This window comes from Dendrobates tinctorius, unplaced genomic scaffold (genome assembly GCF_039654945.1).
Source record: "Dendrobates tinctorius isolate UK_male_01 unplaced genomic scaffold, ASM3965494v1 ptg000029l, whole genome shotgun sequence".
Classification (NCBI taxonomy): Eukaryota; Metazoa; Chordata; class Amphibia; order Anura; family Dendrobatidae; genus Dendrobates; species Dendrobates tinctorius.
This window is the reverse complement of record NW_027361697.1, coordinates 46,352,469-46,371,319: the sequence shown is the minus strand read 5'-3', so window position 1 is coordinate 46,371,319 and position 18,851 is coordinate 46,352,469.

The window sequence follows — 18,851 nt, the reverse complement described above, 5'->3', positions numbered from 1 at the left end:
CAAGAGCAAAATAGGACCGAATGCAGGAGGTGTTGAGCCTGCATCATCGTCTGGCTACATAAGGCCTCGAACGCTTAGTTTTCTAGGAGTTGGCAAACCGCTTTTAAAGCCAGAGCATCAGGAAAAAGTTTTGTCTTACATTGCTGACTCAGCCTCCAGCTCTATCGCCTCCTCTTCTTCAGTTGTAAAAAGTAAAAGCACTGAGTCGTCATTGGAGGCTCATGTTCATGAACCACACCTTTCCTTGTGTCCTTCACCCCAACCAAGATTGAAGGATGACGCAGGCCATACTACTGATTACTCCATGGAGCTGTTTTCACATACCATGCCTGGATTATCAAGTGAAATGGTGAATTACCCAGGCCAAGATGAATCTGACATGGAGTGCACTGATGCACAGCCGCTGATGGATGATTCTGCTGGTACATTCACTCAGAGCACTACATTGTCCTCGCAGTGTACAGAGCCAGATTCTGACCCTGATGTGACTCAGGTGCCCCTTCCCGCACACTATGCCACCATACACGGTGACACAGAGGAAGGTGCACATGACATAGAAGAGGAGGTGATGGATGACCCAGTTGTTGACCCAGATTGGCATCCATTGGGGGAAGAGGGTGCTGCTTCCAATAGCTCAGATGAGGAGCATCCACAGCAGACATCGACATCGCAACAGCTGTTATCTGGCAGGCCCGGAGCACTCCAAAGACAGGTTCCAAACATCAAAAGAGTTGCTGGACAGCTTGTCCAGAGGGTCAAAAGATCACAGCGTGCTAGGCCGCAAAATGTCTGCCAAAGTAGGAAGAGTGCAGTGTGGCACTTTTTTGAACAAAATCCTCATGATCAGGCCAAGGTTATCTGTAAGAAGTGCGCAAAGACCTTTAGCCGAGGGAAAAATCTGAAAAATTTGAATACCAGTTGCATGCTTAGACATTTAACCAGCATGCACTTGCAAGCGTGGACACAACACCAAACCTCAAGTGCCACATGTGCAACTGATCACAACGAAGGTAGTCAGCAACGCTACATTGTTTCCCCCACTGTAAGCCCACCGGTTAGCACAGCAGCAAATGTTGAGGTGTCGTTGCAAGGCCACAGCAGTCAGGGAATCCCACTGTTATATCAACGAAAGACTGATTCTAGGCCATCAGAAAGAACACCAACTCCATCACCATCATCAACCCTCTCTCAGTCCGCCCTGTCCACCGCTACTTCCACCATATGCAGCTCTCAAGTCCAGCTCACCCTCCCAGACACTATGAGTAGGTCAAGAAAGTACTCAGTCTCTCATCCGCGTACACTGGGTTTGAACGCCCACATTGCCAAACTAATCTCGTTTGAGATGATGCCCTTTCGGTTGGTAGAAAGCACAGCTTTCCGCGAACTCATGGCCTATGCAGTACCATGCTATGACCTACCCAGTCGCCACTTCTTCTCTCGCAAAGCCATCCCAGCCCTCCACCATCATGTGAAAGACCGCATTGTCCATGCACTCAAGCAGTCAGTGAGCGGAAAGGTGCACCTCACAACTGATGCATGGTCCAGTCGGCATGGCCAGGGGCGTTACGTGTCCATCACTGCGGAATTGGTTAATGTGGTGGATGCAGGGTCCACAGGGGACAGCGGTGGTGGGACAGTGCTGCCTAGCCCATGGTATAGGAAACAGTTGGCTGTAGGCTTTCGACCCTCCTCCTCCTCCTACAGACGCGAAAGCTCGTCCACAGAGCGCAGTCGTACAAGCACTCCATCTGCAGCTGCCACTGTTGCACACGATGTGTCCCCCTATCGACCAGCTAGTGGAAAGCATCAGCAGGCTGTGTTGCAGATGATGTGTTTGGGCAACAGACACATCGCCGAGGTGCTGGCCGAGTACTTGAAGCGACAAACTGAGTCATGGCTGGGCAGTGTACATCTTGAGGCAGGCAAGGTAGTTAGTGATAACGGCCGTAATTTTGTGGCAGCCATAGCCCTTTCAAAACTCAGCCACATACCTTGCTTGGCTCACACCTTGAACCTGGTGGTGCAGTGCTTCCTCAAAAATTATCCGGAGTTAACAGCCCTGCTCCAGAATGTGCGAAGACTGTGCGCGCACATCCGCCGGTCGCCTGTACACTCCGTTCGTATGCAGAAGCTGCAGCGATTGCTCCACCTTCCCAACCACCGCCTCATTATCGACATTGCAACAAGGTGGAACTCCACCCTGCACATGGTGGAGCGGCTGTGCGAGCAGAGGCAGGCCATAATGCATTTGTGGGAGGATACACGGCCAGGCACTTTGAGAGCAGACATGGAGTTGACAGGTGTGCAGTGGTCGAAGCTGAAAGACCTTTGTAAAGTCCTTCAGTGTTTTGAGGAATGCACACGGCTGGTAAGCGCAGACGACGCCATCCTAAGCATGAGCATCCCACTTAGGCCTCTTTCACACATCAGGTTTTCGCCGTCAGGCGCGATCCAGCGCTTTTGACAGAAACCGGATCCGGCGAATTGCATTTCGCCGGATCCGGTTTCCCCCCCATTGACTTGCATTTGCGCCGGATCGCGCCGGATGGCAATGCGTTTCATCCGGTTTTCGCCGGATCCGGCAATGTGTCACGATCCGGCGTCTGGAAAAAACGGCTACTGTAACGTTTTTTGTCTCCGGCGAAAAAGCCGGACATGCCGGATCTGGCGCGTCCGGCTTTTTCACACAATGAAAGCCTATGAGCGCCGCAATGCGCCTGATCCGGCGAAAGCCGGATCCGGTGGCCGGATCCGGTTTTTTTGGTCTGAGCATGCTCAGTAGCTCTGCCCACAAGACATATATAAAAGCAAGACAGTGGGACCCACAGCCACACCCAACATGCCACCCAAGAAAGCAACCAAGCGCAGCAGGAGAAGGCAGGAGACCACTGCAGCACCATCAGCACCACCACCACCACCCCAAATGGAGCAGCAAATGGAACATGCTGAGGAGGGGAGGCCAGCAGCAGATGAGAGACGGTAATTATCAAATCCCCCATTCCTCCAAATTAGGGCTATTGAATATCAAGATATTCATTGGCCCTTTGTTTCTCTTTATTCAACAGCCGCCCAATAGATGCAGCAGCAGCAGCAGCAATGGCAGCAGCTGGAACACCACCCACAGGCATGGAGTGTGGCCACCAGGAAGACAGCACATCATCTTCTGGGAGCCATCCCTCGCATCGTCAGCGTTTGACGGTAAGTTTTTATTTCCAAAATCCATCATCTCTGTAATGTATGTCTATTCATTGCCTTTTATTTCAAAACAGGATTCACAAGATGAAGAGGAGCTCCCAGAAGAAGAAGGAAGGGGTGGACAGACACTTGGAGTGGGCTCACAATTGGTAAGTTTTTTGCATCAAACGCAGAAACACAACATCACACTACACACAACACATAGAAAATAATGTTCTGCAGACCACACACAGCAAACAAATGCCTACATCCAAAGACATAACATTTTTTGTTTTCTTCTCTAGTCTTCCCAATCTGGTGCTCGGCCAAGAGGTCCTCGCAGTGCCTCCCAGGGTCGTCGGCGACAGCAACGCGGCGGTCACCAGCGTGTAAGTATAAATATTTTTGCTTTGTTTTTTTGCACTTTTTATTTCATTTCTTTTGTGGAGGCTAATTATGTTATTTTTGTCTTTTTCTTTAACAGCCTTCACAGCGTGCTCCCGACTCTGACGGTGAGGATGGAGGACTCGATGTGGACCACCTCATCGATCTCGTCAGAGAAAGGGAGCCGCTCTGGAATATGGCTGACCGCCGCCACGCTGACCTTATCGTTACCCGACGACTCTGGGAGGAAATCTGTTCGCTCCTTGTGGGCCGCTGGGAGGACCTCGATGTTCGGGCCCAGATTAAAGAGCGTAAGTATATACAGTACCGGTTGCTTGATGTAAACCAGTGTTTCCCGAACTCCAGTCCTCGTGGTCCCCACGGATCATGTGTTCAGGATTTCTATTTACTATGGAAATCCTGAAAACATGACCCCTGGGGACCATGAGGACTGGAGTTTGTGAAACACTGATGTTGTATACTAACCACTAGAGTTGAGCGAAACGGGTCGAAAAAATTCAAAAGTCGCCGACTTTTAGCAAAGTCGGGTTTCATGAAACGAAACCCGACCCTAGGATGAGGTCGGTCACGAGGTCGGCGACTTACGCGCCAAAGTCGCGTTTCAAAAGTTTGTTTTGCGCTCTTTTTCAGCCAATCAGGATCCACGGACACTGTGGGCAACGTGATGACATAGGCACGGGTCACCACCATCTTTCAAAAGGGCATGCAAGTGATCGGCTTGCTTTGGTGGGCGTCACAGGGGGTATAAAAGGGCGTGCATGCCGACTGCCATCTTACTTCTGCCGATCTTAGTATAGGGAGAGGTTGCTGCTGATTCTGTAGGGAGAGCGTTAGGCAGGGAAGAAGACAAAAAAACTGCTTCTGCTGCTAGCGATTTGGCCTGCACAACACACCAGTCACTGTGTGTGCAGTGCAAGGGGAGGCTATATAGTGGTGTTGGTTGTTGGGCTGCCTTTTAAGGCTTCCGGACAGGCTGGCATTGTTGTTTACCCACTGCTCCGCAAACTGCTTTTTTAAAAGCAATCCCAATTTTTTTTTTTTGTCCTGCTGAGAAGAAAAAAAACTGCTTCTGCTGCTAGCAATTTGGCCTGCACAACACACCAGTCACTGTGTGTGCATTGCAAGGGGAGGCTATATAGTGGTGTATCAGTGGTGTTGGTTGTTGGGCTGCCTTCTAAGGCTTCCTGACAGGCTGGCATTGCTGTTTACCCACTGCTCCGCAAACTGCTTTTTTAAAAGCAATCCAATCTCCCTTATCCTCTAGTCACTTTTGTCACAGCTGTGCCATCGAGCCTGTCACATAGCGCTCAGATATTCATTGGGCCTCACACAATCCAAAAGTGTCCAGTGTCCAAAAGTGTGTGCAGAGATTCAAAATCTCCCTTATCCTCTAGTCACTTTTGTCACAGCTGTGCCATCGAGCCTGTCACATAGCGCTCAGATATCAGTGGGCCTCACACAATCCAAAAGTGTCCACTGTCCACAAGTGTGTGCAGAAATTCAAAATCTCCCTTATCCTCTAGTCACTTTTGTCACAGCTGTGCCATCGAGCCTGTCACATAGCGCTCAGATATCAGTGGGTCTCACACAATCCAAAAGTGTCCACTGTCCACAAGTGTGTGCAGAAATTCAAAATCTCCCTTAACCTCTAGTCACTTTTGTCACTGCAGTGCCATCGAGCCTGTCACATAGCGCTCAGATATCAGTGGGCCTCACACAATCCAAAAGTGTCCAGTGTCCAAAAGTGTGTGAAAATATTCAAAATCTCCCTTATCCTCTAGTCACTTTTGTCACAGTAGTGCCATCGAGCCTGTCACATATCGCTCAGATATCAGTGGGCCTCACACAATCCAAAAGTGTCCACTGTCCACAAGTGTGTGCAGAAATTCAAAATCTCCCTTATCCTCTAGTCACTTTTGTCACAGCAGTGCCATCGAGCCTGTCACATAGCGCTCAGATATCAGTGGGCCTCACACAATCCAAAAGTGTCCAGTGTCCAAAAGTGTGTGCAGATATTCAAAATCTCCCTTATCCTCTAGTCACTTTTGTCACAGCAGTGCCATCGAGCCTGTCACATAGCGCTCAGATATCAGTGGGCCTCACACAATCCAAAAGTGTCCAGTGTCCAAAAGTGTGTGCAGATATTCAAAATCTCCCTTATCCTCTAGTCACTTTTGTCACAGCAGTGCCATCGAGCCTGTCACATAGCGCTCAGATATCAGTGGGCCTCACACAATCCCAAAATGTCCACTGTCCACAAGTGTGTGCAGAAATTCAAAATCTCCCTTATCCTCTAGTCACTTTTGTCACAGCAGTGCCATCGAGCCTGTCACAAAGCGCTCAGATATCAGTGGGCCTCACACAATCCAAAAGTGTCCAGTGTCCAAAAGTGTGTGCAGATATTCAAAATCTCCCTTATCCTCTAGTCACTTTTGTCACAGCAGTGCCATCGAGCCTGTCACATAGCGCTGAGATATCAGTGGGCCTCACACAATCCAAAAGTGTCCAGTGTCCAAAAGTGTGTGCAGATATTCAAAATCTCCCTTATCCTCTAGTCACTTTTGTCACAGCAGTGCCATCGAGCCTGTCACATAGCGCTCAGATATCAGTGGACCTCACACAATCCAAAAGTGTCCACTGTCCACAAGTGTGTGCATAAATTCAAAATCTCCCTTATCCTCTAGTCACTTTTGTCACAGCAGTGCCATCGAGCCTGTCACATAGCGCTGAGATATCAGTGGGCCTCACACAATCCAAAAGTGTCCAGTGTCCAAAAGTGTGTGCAGATATTCAAAATCTCCCTTATCCTCTAGTCACTTTTGTCACAGCAGTGCCATCGAGCCTGTCACATAGCGCTCAGATATCAGTGGGCCTCACACAATCCAAAAGTGTCCACTGTCCAAAAGTGTGTGCAGATATTCAAAATCTCCCTTATCCTCTCGTCACTTTGGTCACAGCTGTGCCATCGAGCCTGTCACATAGCGCTCAGATATCAGTGGGCCTCACACAATCCAAAAGTGTCCAGTGTCCAAAAGTGTGTGCAGAAATTCAAAATCTCCCTTATCCTCTAGTCACTTTTGTCACAGCAGTGCCATCGAGCCTGTCACATAGCGCTCAGATATCAGTGGGCCTCACACAATCCAAAAGTGTCCACTGTCCACAAGTGTGTGCAGAAATTCAAAATCTCCCTTATCCTCTAGTCACTTTTGTCACAGCAGTGCCATCGAGCCTGTCACATAGCGCTCAGATATCAGTGGGCCTCACACAATCCAAAAGTGTCCAGTGTCCAAAAGTGTGTGCAGATATTCAAAATCTCCCTTATCCTCTAGTCATTTTTGTCACAGCAGTGCCATCGAGCCTGTCACATAGCGCTGAGATATCAGTGGGCCTCACACAATCCAAAAGTGTCCACTGTCCACAAGTGTGTGCAGAAATTCAAAATCTCCCTTATCCTCTAGTCACTTTTGTCACAGCAGTGCCATCGAGCCTGTCACATAGCGCTGAGATATCAGTGGACCTCACACAATCCAAAAGTGTCCAGTGTCCAAAAGTGTGTGCAGATATTCAAAATCTCCCTTATCCTCTAGTCACTTTTGTCACAGCAGTGCCATCGAGCCTGTCACATAGCGCTCAGATATCAGTGGGCCTCACACAATCCAAAAGTGTCCAGTGTCCAAAAGTGTGTGCAGATATTCAAAATCTCCCTTATCCTCTAGTCACTTTTGTCACAGCAGTGCCATCGAGCCTGTCACTTAGCGCTCAGATATCAGTGGGCCTCACACAATCCAAAAGTGTCCACTGTCCACAAGTGTGTGCAGAAATTCAAAATGTCCCTTATCCTCTAGTCACTTTTGTCACAGCAGTGCCATCGAGCCTGTCACATAGCGCTCAGATATCAGTGGGCCTCACACAATCCAAAAGTGTCCAGTGTCCAAAAGTGTGTGCAGATATTCAAAATCTCCCTTATCCTCTAGTCACTTTTGTCACAGCAGTGCCATCGAGCCTGTCACATAGCGCTCAGATATCAGTGGGCCTCACACAATACAAAAGTGTCCACTGTCCACAAGTGTGTGCAGAAATTCAAAATCTCCCTTATCCTCTAGTCACTTTTGTCACAGCAGTGCCATCGAGCCTGTCACATAGCGCTCAGATATCAGTGGGCCTCACACAATCCAAAAGTGTCCAGTGTCCAAAAGTGTGTGCAGATATTCAAAATCTCCCTTATCCTCTAGTCACTTTTGTCACAGCAGTGCCATCGAGCCTGTCACATAGCGCTCAGATATCAGTGGGCCTCACACAATCCAAAAGTGTCCACTGTCCAAAAGTGTGTGCAGATATTCAAAATCTCCCTTATCCTCTCGTCACTTTGGTCACAGCTGTGCCATCGAGCCTGTCACATAGCGCTCAGATATCAGTGGGCCTCACACAATCCAAAAGTGTCCAGTGTCCAAAAGTGTGTGCAGAAATTCAAAATCTCCCCTGTCCTATAGACACCTTGTACCTTGTTTTACATTACTATATAGTTTGTTGGATTTTGTCTAAATTTCTACCAAAAATGAGGAAGGCTGGTGGAAGAGGCCATGGAATTGGGCGGGGGTTGGCAGCTGGTAATGATGGTGTTGGTGGTGGATCTGATGGTAGTGGCAAGAGCAAAATGGGACCGAATGCAGGAGGTGCTGACCCTGCGTCATCGTCTGGCTACATAAGGCCTCGAACGCTTAGTTTTCTAGGAGTTGGCAAACCGCTTTTAAAGCCAGAGCATCAGGAAAAAGTTTTGTCTTACATTGCTGACTCAGTCTCCAGCTCTATTGCCTCCTCTTCTTCAGTTGTAAAAAGTAAAAGCACTGAGTCGTCATTGGAGGCTCATGTTCATGAACCAAACCTTTCCTTGTGTCCTTCACCCCAACCAAGATTGAAGGATGACGCAGGCCATACTACTGATTACTCCATGGAGCTGTTTTCACATACCATGCCTGGATTATCAAGTCAAATGGTGAATTACCCAGGCCAAGATGAATCTGACATGGAGTGCACTGATGCACAGCCGCTGATGGATGATTCTGCTGGTACATTCACTCAGAGCACTACATTGTCCTCGCAGTGTACAGAGCCAGATTCTGACCCTGATGAGACTCAGGTGCCCCTTCCCGCACACTATACCACCATACACGGTGACACAGAGGAAGGTGCACATGACATAGAAGAGGAGGTGATGGATGACCCAGTTGTTGACCCAGATTGGCATCCATTGGGGGAAGAGGGTGCTGCTTCCAATAGCTCAGATGAGGAGCATCCACAGCAGACATCGACATCGCAACAGCTGTTATCTGGCAGGCCCGGAGCACTCCAAAGACAGGTTCCAAACATCAAAAGAGTTGCTGGACAGCTTGTCCAGAGGGTCAAAAGATCACAGCGTGCTAGGCCGCAAAATGTCTGCCAAAGTAGGAAGAGTGCAGTGTGGCAGTTTTTTGAACAAAATCCTCATGATCAGGCCAAGGTTATCTGTAAGAAGTGCGCAAAGACCTTTAGCCGAGGGAAAAATCTGAAAAATTTGAATACCAGTTGCATGCTTAGACATTTAACCAGCAAGCACTTGCAAGCGTGGACACAACACCAAACCTCAAGTGCCACATGTGCAACTGATCACAACGAAGGTAGTCAGCAACGCTACATTGTTTCCCCCACTGTAAGCCCACCGGTTAGCACAGCAGCAAATGTTGAGGTGTCGTTGCAAGACCACAGCAGTCAGGGAATCCCACTGTTATATCAACGAAAGACTGATTCTAGGCCATCAGAAAGAACACCAACTCCATCACCATCATCAACCCTCTCTCAGTCCACCCTGTCCACCGCTACTTCCACCATATGCAGCTCTCAAGTCCAGCTCACCCTCCCAGACACTATGAGTAGGTCAAGAAAGTACTCAGTCTCTCATCCGCGTACACTGGGTTTGAACGCCCACATTGCCAAACTAATCTCGTTTGAGATGATGCCCTTTCGGTTGGTGGAAAGCACAGCTTTCCGCGAACTCATGGCCTATGCAGTACCACGCTATGACCTACCCAGTCGCCACTTCTTCTCTCGCAAAGCCATCCCAGCCCTCCACCATCATGTGAAAGACCGCATTGTCCATGCACTCAAGCAGTCAGTGAGCGGAAAGGTGCACCTCACAACTGATGCATGGTCCAGTCGGCATGGCCAGGGCCGTTACGTGTCCATCACTGCACACTGGGATAATGTGGTGGATGCAGGGTCCACAGGGGACAGCGGTGGTGGGACAGTGCTGCCTAGCCCACGGTATAGGAAACAGTTGCCTGTAGGCGTTCGACCCTCCTCCTCCTCCTCCTCCTCCTCCTCCAGAAGCGAAAGCTCGTCCACAGAGCGCAGTCGTACGAGCACTCCATCTGCAGCTGCCACTGTTGCACACGATGTGTCCCCCTATCGAGCAGCTAGTGGAAAGCGTCAGCAGGCTGTGTTGCAGATGATGTGTTTGGGCGACAGACACACCGCCGAGGTGCTGGCCGAGTACTTGAAGCGACAAACTGAGTCATGGCTGGGCAGTGTACATCTTGAGGCAGGCAAGGCAGTTAGTGATAACGGCCATAATTTTGTGGCAGCCATAGCCCTTTCAAAACTCAGCCACATACCTTGCTTGGCTCACACCTTGAACCTGGTGGTGCAGTGCTTCCTCAAAAATTATCCGGAGTTAACAGCCCTGCTCCAGAAGGTGCGAAGACTGTGCGCGCACATCCGCCGGTCGCCTGTACACTCCGTTCGTATGCAGAAGCTGCAGCGATTGCTCCACCTTCCCAACCACCGCCTCATTATCGACATTGCAACAAGGTGGAACTCCACCCTGCACATGGTGGAGCGGCTGTGCGAGCAGAGGCAGGCCATAATGCATTTGTGGGAGGATACACGGCCAGGCACTTTGAGAGCAGACATGGAGTTGACAGGTGTGCAGTGGTCGAAGCTGAAAGACCTTTGTAAAGTCCTTCAGTGTTTTGAGGAATGCACACGGCTGGTAAGCACAGACGACGCCATCCTAAGCATGAGCATCCCACTTATGCGTCTGCTCATGCAAACTTTGACGCACCTTAAGGAGCAGGCGTCTGCAGCCAATGTTGATGAGGAGGAAGAGGAGGAGGGAATCCTTGATGACATTCAGCCATTGTCTGCTCAGGGACCTCTCCTGGACGAGGTGGAGGAAGAAGAGGAGGAGGAGGATGATGATGGGGATGATTACTTAGGGGAGGAGGATGCATCTCGTGGGGCAAGTGAAAATGTTGGCGTGGCAAGGTCTGGTACAGGGTTTGTGCGTGACTGGAGGGATGTGGATTTGCCAGAAAGTGTTCCTCCACCCAGCACTCACAGTGCATCATTGACACCGGGAACATTGGCCCACATGTCAGATTATGCCTTGCGGATCCTAAAAAGGGACCCCCGCATTGCCAAAATGATGAACGATGACGACTACTGGTTGGCCAGCATCCTGGATCCACGCTCTAAAGGCAAATTACAAAACATCATGCCACAGGAGAACCTTGACCTAATATTGGCTAATAAACAAGCAACTCTGGTAAATCGGTTGCTTGAGGCATTCCCAGCACACAGCAGCGGTGATGGTTCTCACACGAGCCGTACGGGCCGGGGGCAGCTTGGCAGAGGTGTTTGTGGTGCACACAGCAGAAGTGGCGTTGGAGACAGGGGTTTCATGACAATGTTGTGGACTGATTTTTCAAATACCGCTCACACAACTGGTAATACTGCATCGATGGAAAGTGACAGGAGAAAGCAGTTGTCAACTATGGTTACAAACTACTTTTCCTCCCATATCGATGTTCTCCCACACAGGTCATTCCCCTTTGACTATTGGGCCGCTAAACTGGACACCTGGCCTGAATTGGCCCAATATGCCTTACAGGAGCTCGCTTGCCCAGCTGCAAGTGTGCTATCGGAAAGAGTCTTCAGTGCAGCTGGATCAATCCTGACAGAAAAAAGGACCCGTCTGTCAACCCAAAATGTGGATGATCTAACCTTCATTAAAATGAACCACGCATGGATTTCCAAGGATTTTGTCCCACCTTCCCCTGATGACACATAGGGTGACAGAAAAATGGCTTGCTTTGGTCCTCCTCTTCCTGGTACTTCACCTATTTCGCCTTTTGCATCAGCTGAATGTCCAACATCAACATATGCCACTTTCTAAAACTCCCTAACTATGCTGCCTCCACCCCCATGGCCGGGGTCACCACCTAGCGCACGACACCGTGCGAGTGCCGTTGCCCTGGACAGGTGGGTAGGCCGACTCTTGGGCTTGGGCACTGGCACAGGGTCCCTCATAGTGCAATCAAGTGTCTCTGACGGTGGTGGTGCACACCCGCCGTCAGACACACCGCTGTACTATGAGGGGCCCAGTGCCAGTACCGACGCCCACGAGTGGGCCCCCCTTGCTTGGGCAGGGCCCCAGCATTTGCAATCTTTACCTCTCCCTGCTCCTTTGCTGTGTAATCTGGGCCGACAAATCCATACTGTGTCTGACACCGTCTGAGCCTGCCTCCTGAGACATATATTTTGAATGTGTACGCTATCCATACATGTTATCCAGGGATACGGTACCCTTTCTAACCTTTCTGCAATCACGTGCAATCAATACTGGGCCTAACACCGTCTGAGCCTGCCTCCTGAGACATATATTTTGAATGTGTACGCTATCCATACATGTTATCCAGGGATACGGTACCCTTTCTAACCTTTGTGCAATCACGTGCAATCCATACTGGGCCTAACACCGTCTGAGCCTGCCTCATGCTGTATAGACATATATTTTGAATGTGTACGCTATCCATACATGTTATCCGGTGATACGGTACCCTTTCTACCCTTTGTGCAATCACGTGCAATCCATACTGGGCCTAACACCGTCTGAGCCTGCCTCATGCTGTATAGACATATATTTTGAATGTGTACGCTATCCATACATGTTATCCAGTGATACGGTACCCTTTCTAACCTTTGTGCAATCACGTGCAATCCATACTGGGCCTAACACCGTCTGAGCCTGCCTCCTGAGACATATATTTTGAATGTGTACGCTATCCATACATGTTATCCAGGGATACGGTACCCTTTCTAACCTTTGTGCAATCACGTGCAATCCATACTGGGCCTAACACCGTCTGAGCCTGCCTCATGCTGTATAGACATATATTTTGAATGTGTACGCTATCCATATATGTTATCCAGTGATACGGTACCCTTTCTAACCTTTGTGCAATCACGTGCAATCCATACTGGGCCTAACACCGTCTGAGCCTGCCTCATGCTGTATAGACATATATTTTGAACGTGTCCGCTATCCATACATGTTATCCGGTGATACGGTACCCTTTTTTAACCTTTGTGCAATCACGTGCAATCCATACTGGGCCTAACACCGTCTGAGCCTGCCTCATGCTGTATAGACATATATTTTGAATGTGTACGCTATCCATACATGTTATCCGGGGATACGGTACCCTTTCTAACCTTTGTGCAATCACGTGCAATCCATACTGGGCCTAACACCGTCTGAGCCTGCCTCCTGAGACATATATTTTGAATGTGTACGCTATCCATACATGTTATCCGGGGATACGGTACCCTTTCTAATCTTTGTGCAATCACGTGCAATCCATACTGGGCCTAACACCATCTGAGCCTGCCTCATGCTGTATAGACATATATTTTGAATGTGTACGCTATCCATACATGTTATCCGGGGATACGGTACCCTTTCTAACCTTTGTGCAATCACGTGCAATCCATACTGGGCCTAACACCGTCTGAGCCTGCCTCATGCTGTATAGACATATATTTTGAATGTGTACGCTATCCATACATGTTATCCAGGGATACGGTACCCTTTCTAACCTTTGTGCAATCACGTGCAATCCATACTGGGCCTAACACCGTCTGAGCCTGCCTCCTGAGACATATATTTTGAATGTGTACGCTATCCATACATGTTATCCGGTGATACGGTACCCTTTCTAACCTTTGTGCAATCACGTGCAATCCATACTGGGCCTAACACCGTCTGAGCCTGCCTCATGCTGTATAGACATATATTTTGAATGTGTATGCTATCCATACATGTTATCCGGGGATACGGTACCCTTTCTAACCTTTGTGCAATCACGTGCAGTCCATACTGGGCCTAACACCGTCTGAGCCTGCCTCCTGAGACATATATTTTGAATGTGTACGCTATCCATACATGTTATCCAGGGATATGGTACCCTTTCTAACCTTTGCGCAATCACGTGCAATCCATACTGGGCCTAACACCGTCTGAGCCTGCCTCATGCTGTATAGACATATATTTTGAATGTGTACGCTATCCATACATGTTATCCGGTGATACGGTACCCTTTCTAACCTTTGTGCAATCACGTGCAATCCATACTGGGCCTAACACCGTCTGAGCCTGCCTCATGCTGTATAGACATATATTTTGAATGTGTACGCTATCCATACATGTTATCCGGTGATACGGTACCCTTTCTAACCTTTGTGCAATCACGTGCAATCCATACTGGGCCTAACACCGTCTGAGCCTGCCTCATGCTGTATAGACATATATTTTGAATGTGTACGCTATCCATACATGTTATCCGGGGATACGGTACCCTTTCTAACCTTTGTGCAATCACGTGCAATCCATACTGGGCCTAACACCGTCTGAGCCTGCCTCATGCTGTATAGACATATATTTTGAATGTGTACGCTATCCATACATGTTATCCAGGGATACGGTACCCTTTCTAACCTTTCTGCAATCACGTGCAATCAATACTGGGCCTAACACCGTCTGAGCCTGCCTCCTGAGACATATATTTTGAATGTGTACGCTATCCATACATGTTATCCAGGGATACGGTACCCTTTCTAACCTTTGTGCAATCACGTGCAATCCATACTGGGCCTAACACCGTCTGAGCCTGCCTCATGCTGTATAGACATATATTTTGAATGTGTACGCTATCCATACATGTTATCCGGTGATACGGTACCCTTTCTACCCTTTGTGCAATCACGTGCAATCCATACTGGGCCTAACACCGTCTGAGCCTGCCTCATGCTGTATAGACATATATTTTGAATGTGTACGCTATCCATACATGTTATCCGGTGATACGGTACCCTTTCTAACCTTTGTGCAATCACGTGCAATCCATACTGGGCCTAACACCGTCTGAGCCTGCCTCCTGAGACATATATTTTGAATGTGTACGCTATCCATACATGTTATCCAGGGATACGGTACCCTTTCTAACCTTTGTGCAATCACGTGCAATCCATACTGGGCCTAACACCGTCTGAGCCTGCCTCATGCTGTATAGACATATATTTTGAATGTGTACGCTATCCATACATGTTATCCAGTGATACGGTACCCTTTCTAACCTTTGTGCAATCACGTGCAATCCATACTGGGCCTAACACCGTCTGAGCCTGCCTCATGCTGTATAGACATATATTTTGAACGTGTCCGCTATCCATACATGTTATCCGGTGATACGGTACCCTTTTTTAACCTTTGTGCAATCACGTGCAATCCATACTGGGCCTAACACCGTCTGAGCCTGCCTCATGCTGTATAGACATATATTTTGAATGTGTACGCTATCCATACATGTTATCCGGGGATACGGTACCCTTTCTAACCTTTGTGCAATCACGTGCAATCCATACTGGGCCTAACACCGTCTGAGCCTGCCTCCTGAGACATATATTTTGAATGTGTACGCTATCCATACATGTTATCCGGGGATACGGTACCCTTTCTAACCTTTGTGCAATCACGTGCAATCCATACTGGGCCTAACACCATCTGAGCCTGCCTCATGCTGTATAGACATATATTTTGAATGTGTACGCTATCCATACATGTTATCCGGGGATACGGTACCCTTTCTAACCTTTGTGCAATCACGTGCAATCCATACTGGGCCTAACACCGTCTGAGCCTGACTCATGCTGTATAGACATATATTTTGAATGTGTACGCTATCCATACATGTTATCCAGGGATACGGTACCCTTTCTAACCTTTGTGCAATCACGTGCAATCCATACTGGGCCTAACACCGTCTGAGCCTGCCTCCTGAGACATATATTTTGAATGTGTACGCTATCCATACATGTTATCCAGGGATACGGTACCCTTTCTAACCTTTGTGCAATCACGTGCAATCCATACTGGGCCTAACACCGTCTGAGCCTGCCTCATGCTGTATAGACATATATTTTGAATGTGTACGCTATTCATACATGTTATCCGGTGATACGGTACCCTTTCTAACCTTTGTGCAATCACGTGCAATCCATACTGGGCCTAACACCGTCTGAGCCTGCCTCATGCTGTATAGACATATATTTTGAATGTGTACGCTATCCATACATGTTATCCGGTGATACGGTACCCTTTCTAACCTTTGTGCAATCACGTGCAATCCATACTGGGCCTAACACCGTCTGAGCCTGCCTTCTGAGACATATATTTTGAATGTGTACGCTATCCATACATGTTATCCAGGGATACGGTACCCTTTCTAACCTTTGTGCAATCACGTGCAATCCATACTGGGCCTAACACCGTCTGAGCCTGCCTCATGCTGTATAGACATATATTTTGAATGTGTACGCTATCCATACATGTTATCCGGTGATACGGTACCCTTTCTAACCATTGTGCAATCACGTGCAATCCATACTGGGCCTAACACCGTCTGAGCCTGCCTCATGCTGTATAGACATACATTTTGAATGTGTACGCTATCCATACATGTTATCCGGTGATACGGTACCCTTTCTAACCTTTGTGCAATCACGTGCAATCCATACTGGGCCTAACACCGTCTGAGCCTGCCTCATGCTGTATAGACATATATTTTGAATGTGTACGCTATCCATACATGTTATCCGGGGATACGGTACCCTTTCTAACCTTTGTGCAATCACGTGCAATCCATACTGGGCCTAACACCGTCTGAGCCTGCCTCCTGAGACATATATTTTGAATGTGTACGCTATCCATACATGTTATCCGGGGATACGGTACCCTTTCTAACCTTTGTGCAATCACGTGCAATCCATACTGGGCCTAACACCGTCTGAGCCTGCCTCCTGAGACATATATTTTGAATGTGTACGCTATCCATACATGTTATCTGGGGATACGGTACCCTTTCTAACCTTTTTGCAATCACGTGCAATCCATACTGGGCCTAACACCATCTGAGCCTGCCTCATGCTGTATAGACATATATTTTGAATGTGTACGCTATCCATACATGTTATCCGGGGATACGGTACCCTTTCTAACCTTTGTGCAATCACGTGCAATCCATACTGGGCCTAACACCGTCTGAGCCTGCCTCCTGAGACATATATTTTGAATGTGTACGCTATCCATACATGTTATCCAGGGATACGGTACCCTTTCTAACCTTTGTGCAATCACGTGCAATCCATACTGGACCTAACACCGTCTGAGCCTGCCTCATGCTGTATAGACATATATTTTGAATGTGTACGCTATCCATACATGTTATCCGGGGATACGGTACCCTTTCTAACTTTTGTGCAATCACGTGCAATCCATACTGGGCCTAACACCGTCTGAGCCTGCCTCCTGAGACATATATTTTGAATGTGTACGCTATCCATACATGTTATCCAGGGATACGGTACCCTTTCTAACCTTTGTGCAATCACGTGCAATCCATACTGGGCCTAACACCGTCTGAGCCTGCCTCATGCTGTATAGACATATATTTTGAATGTGTTCGCTATCCATACATGTTATCCGGTGATACGGTACCCTTTCTAACCTTTGTGCAATCACGTGCAATCCATACTGGGCCTAACACCGTCTGAGCCTGCCTCATGCTGTATAGACATATATTTTGAACGTGTACGCTATCCATACATGTTATCCGGGGATACGGTACCCTTTCTAACCTTTGTGCAATCACGTGCAATCCATACTGGGCCTAACACCGTCTGAGCCTGCCACCTGAGACATATATTTTGAATGTGTACGCTATCCATACATGTTATCTGGGGATACGGTACCCTTTCTCACCTTTGTGCAATCACGTGTAATCCATACTGGGCGTGAGAATGGCTGGCGAGCTGTTAAGCAAGCTACAGCACCTGTCCAGACAAGTACAGGGATTCCCTAGCGAGGAGACTTATTTGATTGTTTTCAATGTTGGGACAGCAATTTTTGGGGAGCACTATACTCTGGAGAATGATAGATGGGGCCCACCATACACTGGAACATTCCAAAGGTGGACATCAGACACTGGAGCAGCATTTACAGGGCCCATTATACACTAGAGCATTAGAAATGTGGCCCATTATGTTTGGAGCATTATTTGGGCCCATAAGACAGTGGAGCTTCATCCATGGGGACCAACATATACTGTAGCATTATGTGGAGCTCATCATATACTGTTTCAAACATTATATGGGACCAATGATTCTGTATGGAGAAATAGATGGACCTCGTCATGAGATGTAAAAAGTGAGGTATTTTTCATTGGACTATACCGCTATTTCTCTGCCGTATCGGAGCATGATGAGTTGTGGTATGTGTTAAAGGGGCGCTCTTTCGCCCAGGGCACATGAAAACCTGCAGCCAGCCCTCCCCCCCCACAGTTTGTAGCCAAATAACCCCCATTTTTCAGTGCGTAACTTGTATTATGAAGTTAATTAAGGTTGACAAGCTTAAGAAAGAAGAATTGATACTTTTGGCATTCAAATGGGCACTGTAGGTGTGTTTCCTGTCCTCCTCTCACTGCCGACTTTTATTCCCCATTGACTTACATTGGATTTCGTGTTTCGGGACGACCCCGACTTTTCCCTATAATCGGACGATCTTGCTCGACCCGACTTTTGGAAAAGTCGGGTTTCACGAAACGAAACGCGACCCTAAAAAATCAAAAGTCACTCAACTCTACTAACCACTCCTTTCTCGTTTCAGGGAACAGAATTGTGAATCGGTGGCGGTCTGTGAGGGATCGTTTCAAGAAGGAGTTCAATGAAGAGATGCGGGCCCCGAGTGGATCTGGAGGACGCAGGAGCAAGTACAAGTACGCACAAGCCCTGTCGTTCCTCCGGGAAACAATGGTCACTAGAAGGTAAATATTACACACCACATGTGAAAAAAAATGTTAGATGTAACTTTTTTTTTTCAGCCAGGGCCATACCATGTCAGTATT